The sequence below is a fragment of the Nannobrachium achirus genome, assembly GCF_963921795.1.
Source record: "Nannobrachium achirus genome assembly, chromosome: 10".
In the NCBI taxonomy this organism is placed as follows: Eukaryota; Metazoa; Chordata; class Actinopteri; order Myctophiformes; family Myctophidae; genus Nannobrachium; species Nannobrachium achirus.
This window is the reverse complement of record NC_137819.1, coordinates 44,757,841-44,767,913: the sequence shown is the minus strand read 5'-3', so window position 1 is coordinate 44,767,913 and position 10,073 is coordinate 44,757,841. Positions and strand designations below refer to the sequence as shown.

Genomic DNA, 10,073 nt, shown 5'->3' with positions numbered 1-10,073 from the left:
CCAAAATATGTGTTCATGGTCAGCATCCATGTGGCCGCATAGCCTCCAGCATGGTTGTTTCTCCGCTGTAAAATTTCCTCTGATCTTTGGCGTTATGAAATATCTGATAACATTTTTCCAGCAAAATTCCCTCCATATTCTAGAGCTTGTGGCCGTGCACTGTGTCTTACAAATATTATACCAGTCCTCCTCGGTAATCTGCTCCCCAAATGAAAGAGAGAGATTTAATTAAAAACAAGACTGTCTAATAATGGTGTGCTTCCCTGTGCAACTTCAATTCTTGGAAGTCACTCTGGAACCCTGTGGAACTTCATACAAGAACTCCATATTTGGGAAAGATTAGAGGGTTGGGGGCGGGGGCATACATACTTACATTTATACATAACATATCGTCGTTGTCGGGCAGAAACCTCGTATCTCCAAGTTTCAAATTTGAATGTTTTATCATAAAGTACTGTCACACAGGACTAGTGAAAATAGCTGATCTACAAGCACACACACAATGCCTCGCAGTGCAAGGCGTTGTGTGCTTGTAGATCGGCTATTTTCACTAGTTTAGATCATTTTAAAAATGATAAATACAAATCAAACGGTTTTGGACATACAAGGTTTTCACCCGACAACGACGATATGGGCAAATACTGTTTTATACAACTTGCTTCTTCAGGTCCACGCCATAAAAAGAATTGCTGGATACCATTAGCTCTCACCTCCATTATCACACGGATAACCCTATTGAGAATGACTATACAGTAAGCAGGGGATAGTGGAGAGACTCATATTTTGTGTCTTGTCATATTTTGTGTTTGCTGTGCAGCCTTGGTGATGGCTTTATTATTTGAAGCAACACAAACAAGTTGTTCCCTGATTTAGCTTTTAGCCATGCAATGAAAAAAGAAAAAAAAAAAGAAAACAGCTGCCAAAGCTGAGCCAAGCATATTCCAGATTTACTTCTGGTGTCGTACAAGGATAGGCTTTTTTCCCCCACATAATGTTCTCATGTCATTGCATTTATTATTCATTTATGCATGTAATACTCACAGGCGGACAAAAGATACGACCCTTTCTCAAATATCCCCAAATGGCCCCAGGACACTATGTGTGTGCATGTGCGCGTGTGTGTTTGTGTGTGTGCATGACTATGAGATTATGTGTGTTATGTGCATTTTACTGTCTAAAACCTGTCCTTCCTCCTCATACTGTGTATATAGCTCATGCACTGTTTACATTCACCAGGCCTTTACACACATACGCGCGAGCACGCACACATACACACACACTTATTTTTTTGCACGATCAGGTGTCCTTTATTCATAGATATTAGAGTCATTCCACGAAACCGGTATGATTTGGCCATTTTTTTCTGGAAAATTTGATCGAAATGAATTACTTTTCTGAATAGCCCACACCATTAAGGACATATTTAACATGCAGAAAAACATATTTTCCCATCTCAGGCATTAAATTAATATTTTTATATGGAATAATCCATTCAACAGGGTTGACATTGATAACGGGGTTGAGTGGAACGGGGTTGAGATTTTTTACTCAAGATGGCAATTACTCTACCTGTGGTGATTAAGAGGAGACCACATGGCATGCATGACATTAGGAAATCAGATACATTGTTGAAATAACAAAGATAGTTTTCACAAATGATTGTTTTCTATCTTTATTTCATGTAACGGGGTTGAGTTGTTAAGCTTTACGACCACACTATGAAAGTATAAATGACTATAAATAGGTGTAAAAATTTGGGAAATGTCCTCTTTCTGCAGCATCTTGCTCAGAAGACTTGTAGAATGCCATTGCATGTTGTTGATGTCACTAAAGGAGCAGTTCATACTTTTTACAGAGAGGAGAATGACTTTGTAACGGGGTTGAGTGCGATTGGGGGACGGAGCTATATTATGTGATTTTAATGATAAATCATCTATCTATTAAAATACTAAACATGACCAGCAATAGAGTACATTGCTGGTTTTATGTGAATAGCATAATTTATGGATTATTTTAAATTTTTAGTAGTTATATCTCAAGTCCACTTTCCTTAGCAGCCATCCGGGACATGAGAAAATGGACAAAATAGGTGGTGTCTACTAAAAAAATCACACTCGTGTGAACTGAGCGGTGGAGGCTGTGTGTGTGTGTGTGTGTGTGTGTGTGTGTGTGTGTGTGTGTGTGTGTGTGTGTGTGTGTGTGTGTGTGAATGTGAGTCTGAACAACAGCGCCCCTCCCTTAACATGTGTGGTCAGAAAAGGTTACTGCAGGCTACAGACACGCATACCCACACACACGGCCACGTATAGTACTGCAGGCTACAGACACGCATACCCACACACACGGCCACGTATAGGAGCGTTGTGACCACCGCTCAAAAAGGGAAGATCATTTCTGGAATTAAGATAAAATGTATGTAAGTTTTACACAATATTAAAGGGAACATTTCAATTAATGATAAAAGCTTTTAAAAATCAATTTTGGTGACCAAATAGATAAAATACAGCTAAAAGGATTAGAGGGACCTCAAATCGTGCCGGTTTCGTGGAATGACTCATTAGCAGGAAAGGTGGCCCTTGGTGACTCACGCCTTCTCTATCGAAGCAATTTTCCAACACTACATGAGTACTGATGGGAATGTACGTGCGCACACACACGCGCGCGCACACACACACACACACACACACACACACACACACGCACACGCACACGCACGCACACACACACGCACACGCACATTTTTAAGCACATGCCCACATCGTATTCCTGTGCACCATTTCCCTCTCTGCGTCCCACACTCCTTTTAGCTTTTTGCATTTCTGTTGACATCCACACATTTTGCTTTGGTTCATTTACAACTCGCTTCCTGATGCCTCAATTACGTACTGTACACGTACGCCCCTGCACTCACATTGTCTCTTTCAAACCCTATAACTTTTGTTCAGTGGAGTGAACAGCATTGCACGACAAGGTTGCACTACTGCAGTACGTGTCTCATGACGGTGTGAGTCGTGAAGCGTACACGCCGACAGCATTGCCGCAAGACTTGGATGGCTGTGATAATGGAGCTAACTTAATCTTCATAGCCGATCTGAGCGTGCATGAAACGCTGTGAGCTTGTACATCTGCTATTTTTGAATTTTAAAAAGAAATAAAGTATAAAATATACCAGTAATAAAATATTGGACAATTTATTTGGATTGCATAAGTTTGCTTAATGTTTCATTGTTTAACACAAATCTCCTCTTCTGGAGGTCCCTGGCGGTCTCTGGAGGTTTTTTTAGAGGGGGTCCACGACCAAATATAATATATTTTGTATATTTGATATCAATTTATGGGGTCCTTAGCATGAAAACGTTTGAGAACCACTGTACTGTATAACTGAATTCAGACACCCAAGCCTTTTTAAGGCCTACACTCCCACACAGAGCTGTCGCTGCTCCATTTGGCAAGAGTCAGTCACTTGCTGCTCCACTTTTCTCTGAAAGTGAGTACATTTTGCAATTTGCTCTTTTTTTCTTTTTTAGTATCTGCTCCCCCAGCCCTGTCCCCGCTTTGCCTCTCAGGAAAGACATTTTTTTTAGCTTCTCTTGGAGATGGCTGTTTGAAAATGAGATAGCATTAACGACCAGGCAGGCACACACCCACAGCCTCGCTCTAGAGTGTCCAGCAGCTTGTTATAAAGCTATTTTGTTTCTCTTATCCCTGATTGCTATTACCCCCCCCCACACACACACACACACACACACACACACACACACACACACACGCACACACACACACACACACACACACACACACACACACACACACACGCACACACACACACACACACACACACACACACACACACACACACACACACACACACACACACACACACACACACTCCCCCCTACCATCTCTGTGTTTTGTTCTTCTCCCTTCCTTTCTATCACTCTTGTATCTTTGTTATCCTGAGGGAGAGACTATAGTCTGGCTTAAGCTTGTCTGCTGGCAGGAGCAGAATCCTGGTGCTGAGAGGAGAAAGGAGGACAGGAGAGTAGAGGAGAAAAGGCAGATTTGCTGCTTCCAACATCTGTAGCTCAACGGAAAACAAGCACGCACACATGCACGCACGCACGCACGGACGCACGCACGCACGCACGCACACACACACACACACACACACACACACACACACACACACACACACACACACACACACACACACACACGTCTGTGGCAGATGTACACGTTTGCTTGACAGATGGTGACTTTAGGGAACCCTCACCATGACATTGAGGTAAAGTATTTTAATGGCGGTGTTGTTGGTGGTGTTGGGATAGGCTTGTTCGGGACAGGTTCAGCCAGGAGCATTTCACCCACTGTATTTAAAACGTAACCAAAGTCATGGACAAATCTCACATTTTTTAAAATGAATTAAAACAAAATGCCATTTTTGTCCAAGCTTTGGGGTACAACTAAACCAAGACTATACACAACACAGTGATGAAGGCAGTAATATTTGTTGAAATGAATGGTATTGATATGAATACAAAGACACCTTGTCTTTATTTGAAATGTAGCAAAGTGAAAGTTATGTGCTTGCAAGAAAAACAAATACACCCTGGAATTGAATATCTTGAGATGGGGGTCCGTGGCCAAATACACATCAAAAAGTTTGAGCACCACTGACATAGAAACATACTTAAAAAAAAAAAAAAAAACAGAGAAGGATTTGAAATATTCAAAGATATTCACGATTTTTCAAAAATAGCAGATCTACAAGCTCGCGCTGTGAGCTTGTATATCTGCTATTTTTCAATCGGGCCCCACAGTGAATCCTTGTACCCAGGACCCTGCTGTCACTGTTTGGCATATATCCACAGGGGGGCGCTCTGTCTCCCATCAGGCAGGAACTGATCAATCTGAGATCATCCACTTCCTGATCAGTTCCTGCCTGATTTGTTTTGGTTGCAAGCACATAACTTTCACTCTACATTTAAAATATAAATATTGTACTTTTTTGACTCCACTATATTTCTAGGAAGGGATCTCTTGGGACCCACATTTTCAAATACATTATGAATGCACCACTTCCAGTCCACTCAGAGAGTGGAGCCAGGCTAGTTGCTTACTGCACCACCTGTTACTTGTTGCTTTTTATCCATGGTGTACTGCACACAGACCACAGTCACTGACGATGTAAGTTGTCATATTAATGCTTTCATGTTTGTAACACCATTATTTGAATCTCTGATCATTGCCTGTCATGGTATTGCATTTGACCTGTTGTTAAGATTATCATTCTCTCTACCATCCTTTACAGTCGTTTTGTTGTTGTGGCTGAGGCTTGTCCCAGTGAGTAGCTGTTTCAAACATTAGCCTGTTTGTCATTAGCTTTGATAGCCATTGAGCTAACTGGCTAGTCAAGCTAGCTTGTCTTGTGTTATTGTGTGAACATACAGCTAACTCCTGCACAGCTAAAGTTGTTTACTAGTCTGTTAAGTTAGTGCTCTGTATAAGAATAGGGTTTACTACCCAGTTAATATTTCAGTGTGGTTTAATTTTTTATGATAACTTCATAACATTGTGGTGAAGTAACTAAGTACATTTACTCAAGTTAAGGGTATATCTTTTTTTCACAGTTTTGAGTACATTTACTTTTACTTCACTACATCTCAGAGGCAAATATTACACGTTTACTCCACAACAATTATTAGAAAAATGTATTTACTTTGTAGATTTTGATTATTATTACAAAACACTTTAACCACTTCAACTCTAAATACATTTCAGCCATGGCTGGCTATTTTGATCTTTAATACAATTTAAAACTTGTGAAATGTGACATTGCGAGATTTCCCCCTTTAGGTAGGCCTACTTTAAGTAATTATTTTGTACTTTTAAGTAAAGTTTGAATTCCGGACTTGTATTTGTAACAGAGTATTTCTACATTGCAGTATTAATACTTTTAATACTTTTACTTTAGTATAACATTTGTATACTTTCCCCCACTGTAACATTGCAACAGTTTGTTAATTTAATTTAATGCGTACTGATCAAAGTAGTCCTTAACGCTCTTGTTAATGTCAGATGTTTTTATTTATTTGTATTGCACCAATGCTGTACCTCACATGTCGAGTAAAGAGTTGACATCTTTCTAGGTGTGACTGTGCATTCTGACAGGAACCCTGCAGTGGTCAGTTATCCTCAGGGTCGAATCCCCAACACAACTGATAACCTAAACTATCATTTTCAAAATTAGGTTAATGTGACACATGCTAAGTGCGTTTAATTTATTGCACCACTTAAGACATGAGAGAAACACTATAGCAGTTTAACTTGAGAAAAGACATCGACATTAGCCTATCCATATTTGTTTTCCTCCATCAGCTCGCTATAAACACTGTTAAACAGTGTCAATTTAACACTGAGAATGTAAAAATGCTCCCTTCTATTTTCACATATTCATGTTGGGTAGTTCATCAAGAGCCAGAATACAATTCCCCTTCTTCCAGCTGTCCCTCCCTATATACAGTATATCCAACAGCGTGAGTGCAGCTCCTCTGTGGTTGTGAGGTCAATGTCTTGCGCAGATCTACTTTGGTCAGCCTTCTTAGCTCTCCCTCAAGGCAGTACTTTGCTTGGACTCCCACAGTATAGTCAGGCAGACAACAAGTTCAGATCAACAGCTCATTGATCTGGTCTGTTACTCTCAACATGCCCACGTAAAGGTTGATGTTTGTGCACACACAGCCCTGGCATAATACCTCTAAGGGCTATGCAGCATATGCGCAGCCATGCGCGTATAGCAGCCATCTAATGGATACTTGGCCGTGCTGTGCGGGTCCACATCTCCGAGCTCTGTAGAGTATACTGGGACTGCCTCAATTTTTGAGACCTTTTGAATCATGTGCACTAAATGCTGTGGAGTGCCAACCACAGTCCCTGTCTGGTTCTGAGGTGCATCTCACTAGAGCAGGAGTCTTCAACAGGGGGTCCTCAGAGTTACTACAGAGGGGCCTCCAAATCTCTGTGTGATAGAAACGTTTTTTCCCCCTTTTTTATATTAACCACTTGAACCCTAGCGTCAATATTCTGAGAACTTAACCAAAAATAGCAGATCTACAAGCTCACAACGCCTCGCGCTTCAAGGCGTTGTGAGCTTGTAGATCGGTTATTTTTGGCAAATAGCTTTGGTGTAGAGGGGAAAAAGAGCAGTCTAAGTACAGAGTGAAAGGTCAAGTTTATTAAGTAGTGACAGTTCAAGTGGTTAAATATCTGAAAACACAAATTGACATCCAAAATACACTGATGATTGTGCTGTCAAACGATTAGATAGTATGGAATCTATGAACAGGTTGTGAGGGTCCCTGCTTCATCTCTCTCTCAACTAAGGGGTCCTTGGCCTGAAAACGTTGAAGACCCCTGCACTAGAGTCTTTGTAAGCCATAGGTCACTGGTGTGGACAGTTAGCATGCGACCCATTGTTTTTGCCCTGGTGCAGCCCTGTCTTCAGACATTCATCGTCCACTGCTCCACCGTATCTGAGACCAGCATGTCGTCGGCAATGACCAGGTCGGTGCAGACCTGGACATTGCCAGAAAGGAAATATTGTATCTACTCTGACATTGTGCTATAGTCTCCAGTGTGCGTAGGGGTGGGTGATATGGTGATAAATATCATTGAGACGATACAATGTCTCCACGATATGCCTTTCAATTTTAATACAGAGATTCATTGCAGAATTAATTTAAACCTGTATTATGGTCTAAATCAGTAGTTCTCAAACTTTAAAATGTCAAGGTCTCCCCTTAACTCTGACAGTATAAGGGTCCATTTGGTTTCATTTGTATACTGTGTCAGAGTTACATACTTGTAAGGGCTAATTTAGACCTCCCAAAAGGAACCCAGAGGGTCCCTGGACCCCACTTTGAGAACCACTTGTCTTTTAGTTTTTGTTACCTTCTTTTGGATGGTTGTACTGTTAAGTAACTTGAAAAATAACCATAAAATCCGACATGAAAAAGAATCGTGATAAGATTGTGTATCGTGATACAGCTTGGAAAAATATTGTGATATTGTATTTTCCCATATCGCCCACCTCCAAGTGTGCGTACTGTTTTCTGTGGCCGTCTGTCTCAGTGTCTCTAATAAATAATTATGAAGATGTGCAGTTTCAGACCCCCCTAAGCACCCCGACCCCCCCGGCCTTTGTCTTAACACTTATGTTGCTATGATTTTTTCTCTTCAATGTCCCACGTTGCCATGGTTACTATAGACTTCCATGTAATTGCGCAATTGTGTAAAAAGTGCACGCCCATGCCTAGATGATGCACCACGTGTGTTCACACTGTTCACAGCTTTCAAACAAAAAAATCCGCTTGGAAATCCGTTCAGGCATTCATGATTTATCAGCCATTATGTTTTCTTCAGATGTAAACAAACATGGCTGCCATGTTTGAAAGAATGGGTTGGTATGGGGGTTAAACATGCAATTTCGCGATCGCGATCATGCCTAATACATTTCTGGAGGTCCAAAAAAAAAATGTTTTTTTTTTTTTTTTTTCAAAAACGGCCCAAACTCGGGAAACTCGGGGTTGGCACAGCAGTATAACCTTTTCAAACTCGGGAAACTCGGGGTTGGCACCAGATGTGTTAATCTACCTCCAGTGATCCCTACTTGCTCCCGCGAAATGAATAGCTCTCATTACCGATCTTTCCGCATGGCTGAGATGCTGATCGATGCCAAAAATGTGGTTCTGAAACTCATTGAACCGCCACCGTGCTCGCCAAATGTTTTTCAAAGGCCAGATACTGCACTATTTGAAGCTGCAATGTGCTTGTAATGAGAATTCAACCTTCGTTCACTGACTGTATAGAAAATATGTCAGATGACTGTGTTTGACCTCAACTCTTAGCTCTGTGTGTGTTGATGGGAGGGGCCTTCAACAAGGGGGTCCGTGACCCCTTGGGGGACCTCAGAGATATGACGGGGGGGGGGGGGGGGCGAGGGCGCCAAATCTTTGTGTGATATGGATTTTTTTTAACCACTTCAACCATGGAATCTCTATTCTGAGGGGAACATTAGCCGAAAATAGCACATCTGCAAGCTCACAATGCACAATGTGTGCTTGTGGGTCGTCTATTTTAGGCAAAGAGGTTTGGTGTCGAGGGGAAAAAAGAGCAGATCAAGTACTTAGCCAACAGATTACCAAGTATTAAGGGTTTCAGTGGTTAAATGTCTAAATCTATGAAATCTATGACAAGGTTTAATCTTCAACAGTTGTATACAATATGTAGCGTGGGTCCCTGCTTCATCTCTCTCAGCTAAGGGGTCCTTGGCCAGTAAAAATAACGTTGAAGACCCCTGTCGTATCAGGGGTGGCAGGGTGATTGACGTGGGTATACTGTGTGTGCATAGCTGGCTACAATAGCTACCGGCTTCTACAGGCTTACATAAAACTATAATCGCCTAGAAATAGTGTTTCTTACAAGCTGACGGTGGCGCCAATCAAATGGCCAATGTTTACTCTGCGTTCACTTTCATTGCTCATAGGGTCGCGTCTTTTACTGTTGATTGGGAATGTTATGGCAGCAGGGACCAGGGGCGTCACAAGGGGTAGGGAAGTGGGACTGAGTTACTGGGGCTCAAGGTGGAGGGGCCCTAGTAACGTTAGCTATTGAAAAATAGCAGATATACAAGCTCGCAGCGCGGCACCGAGTGCCGCGCTGCGAGCTTGTAGATCTGCTATTTTTTAAAAGTCGTGAAAATGTGCGCAAATCTTTGAATATTATGTATTTTTTAAGTGAACATTTGTAACTCAAAGTTTGCTTCTGGGGGGTCCCTGGAACTAAATATTTTGAGATGGGGGGGTCCTTCACGTGAAAAAGTTTGAGCACCACTGACATGGAAACATAGGTTTCTTGGCACACATTTTCACGTTTTTTCAAAAATAGCAGATCTACAAGCTCGCAGCGCGGCACCGAGCTTGTAAATCTGCTATTTTTCAATAGTTAACATTCATGGGGGGCCCGCAGTGAATCCTTGTACCCAGGGCCCAGAATTTGGTGTGACGCCCCTTGCA

The 10,073-nt window shown here is 41.7% G+C and overlaps 1 protein-coding gene across 1 annotated transcript in view; it reads left to right on the top strand.

Annotated features, from left to right (window-relative positions):
* The first annotated feature begins 5,175 nt into the window (after nucleotides 1-5,175).
* Nucleotides 5,176-10,073, top strand: part of adgrb2 (adhesion G protein-coupled receptor B2) — a 356,837-nt gene continuing 351,939 nt past the window's right edge. The window contains exon 1 of the mRNA XM_080734701.1: nucleotides 5,176-5,187. The gene's annotated coding sequence lies outside the window, so the exon portion shown is untranslated. The remainder of the gene's footprint in view (nucleotides 5,188-10,073) is intronic.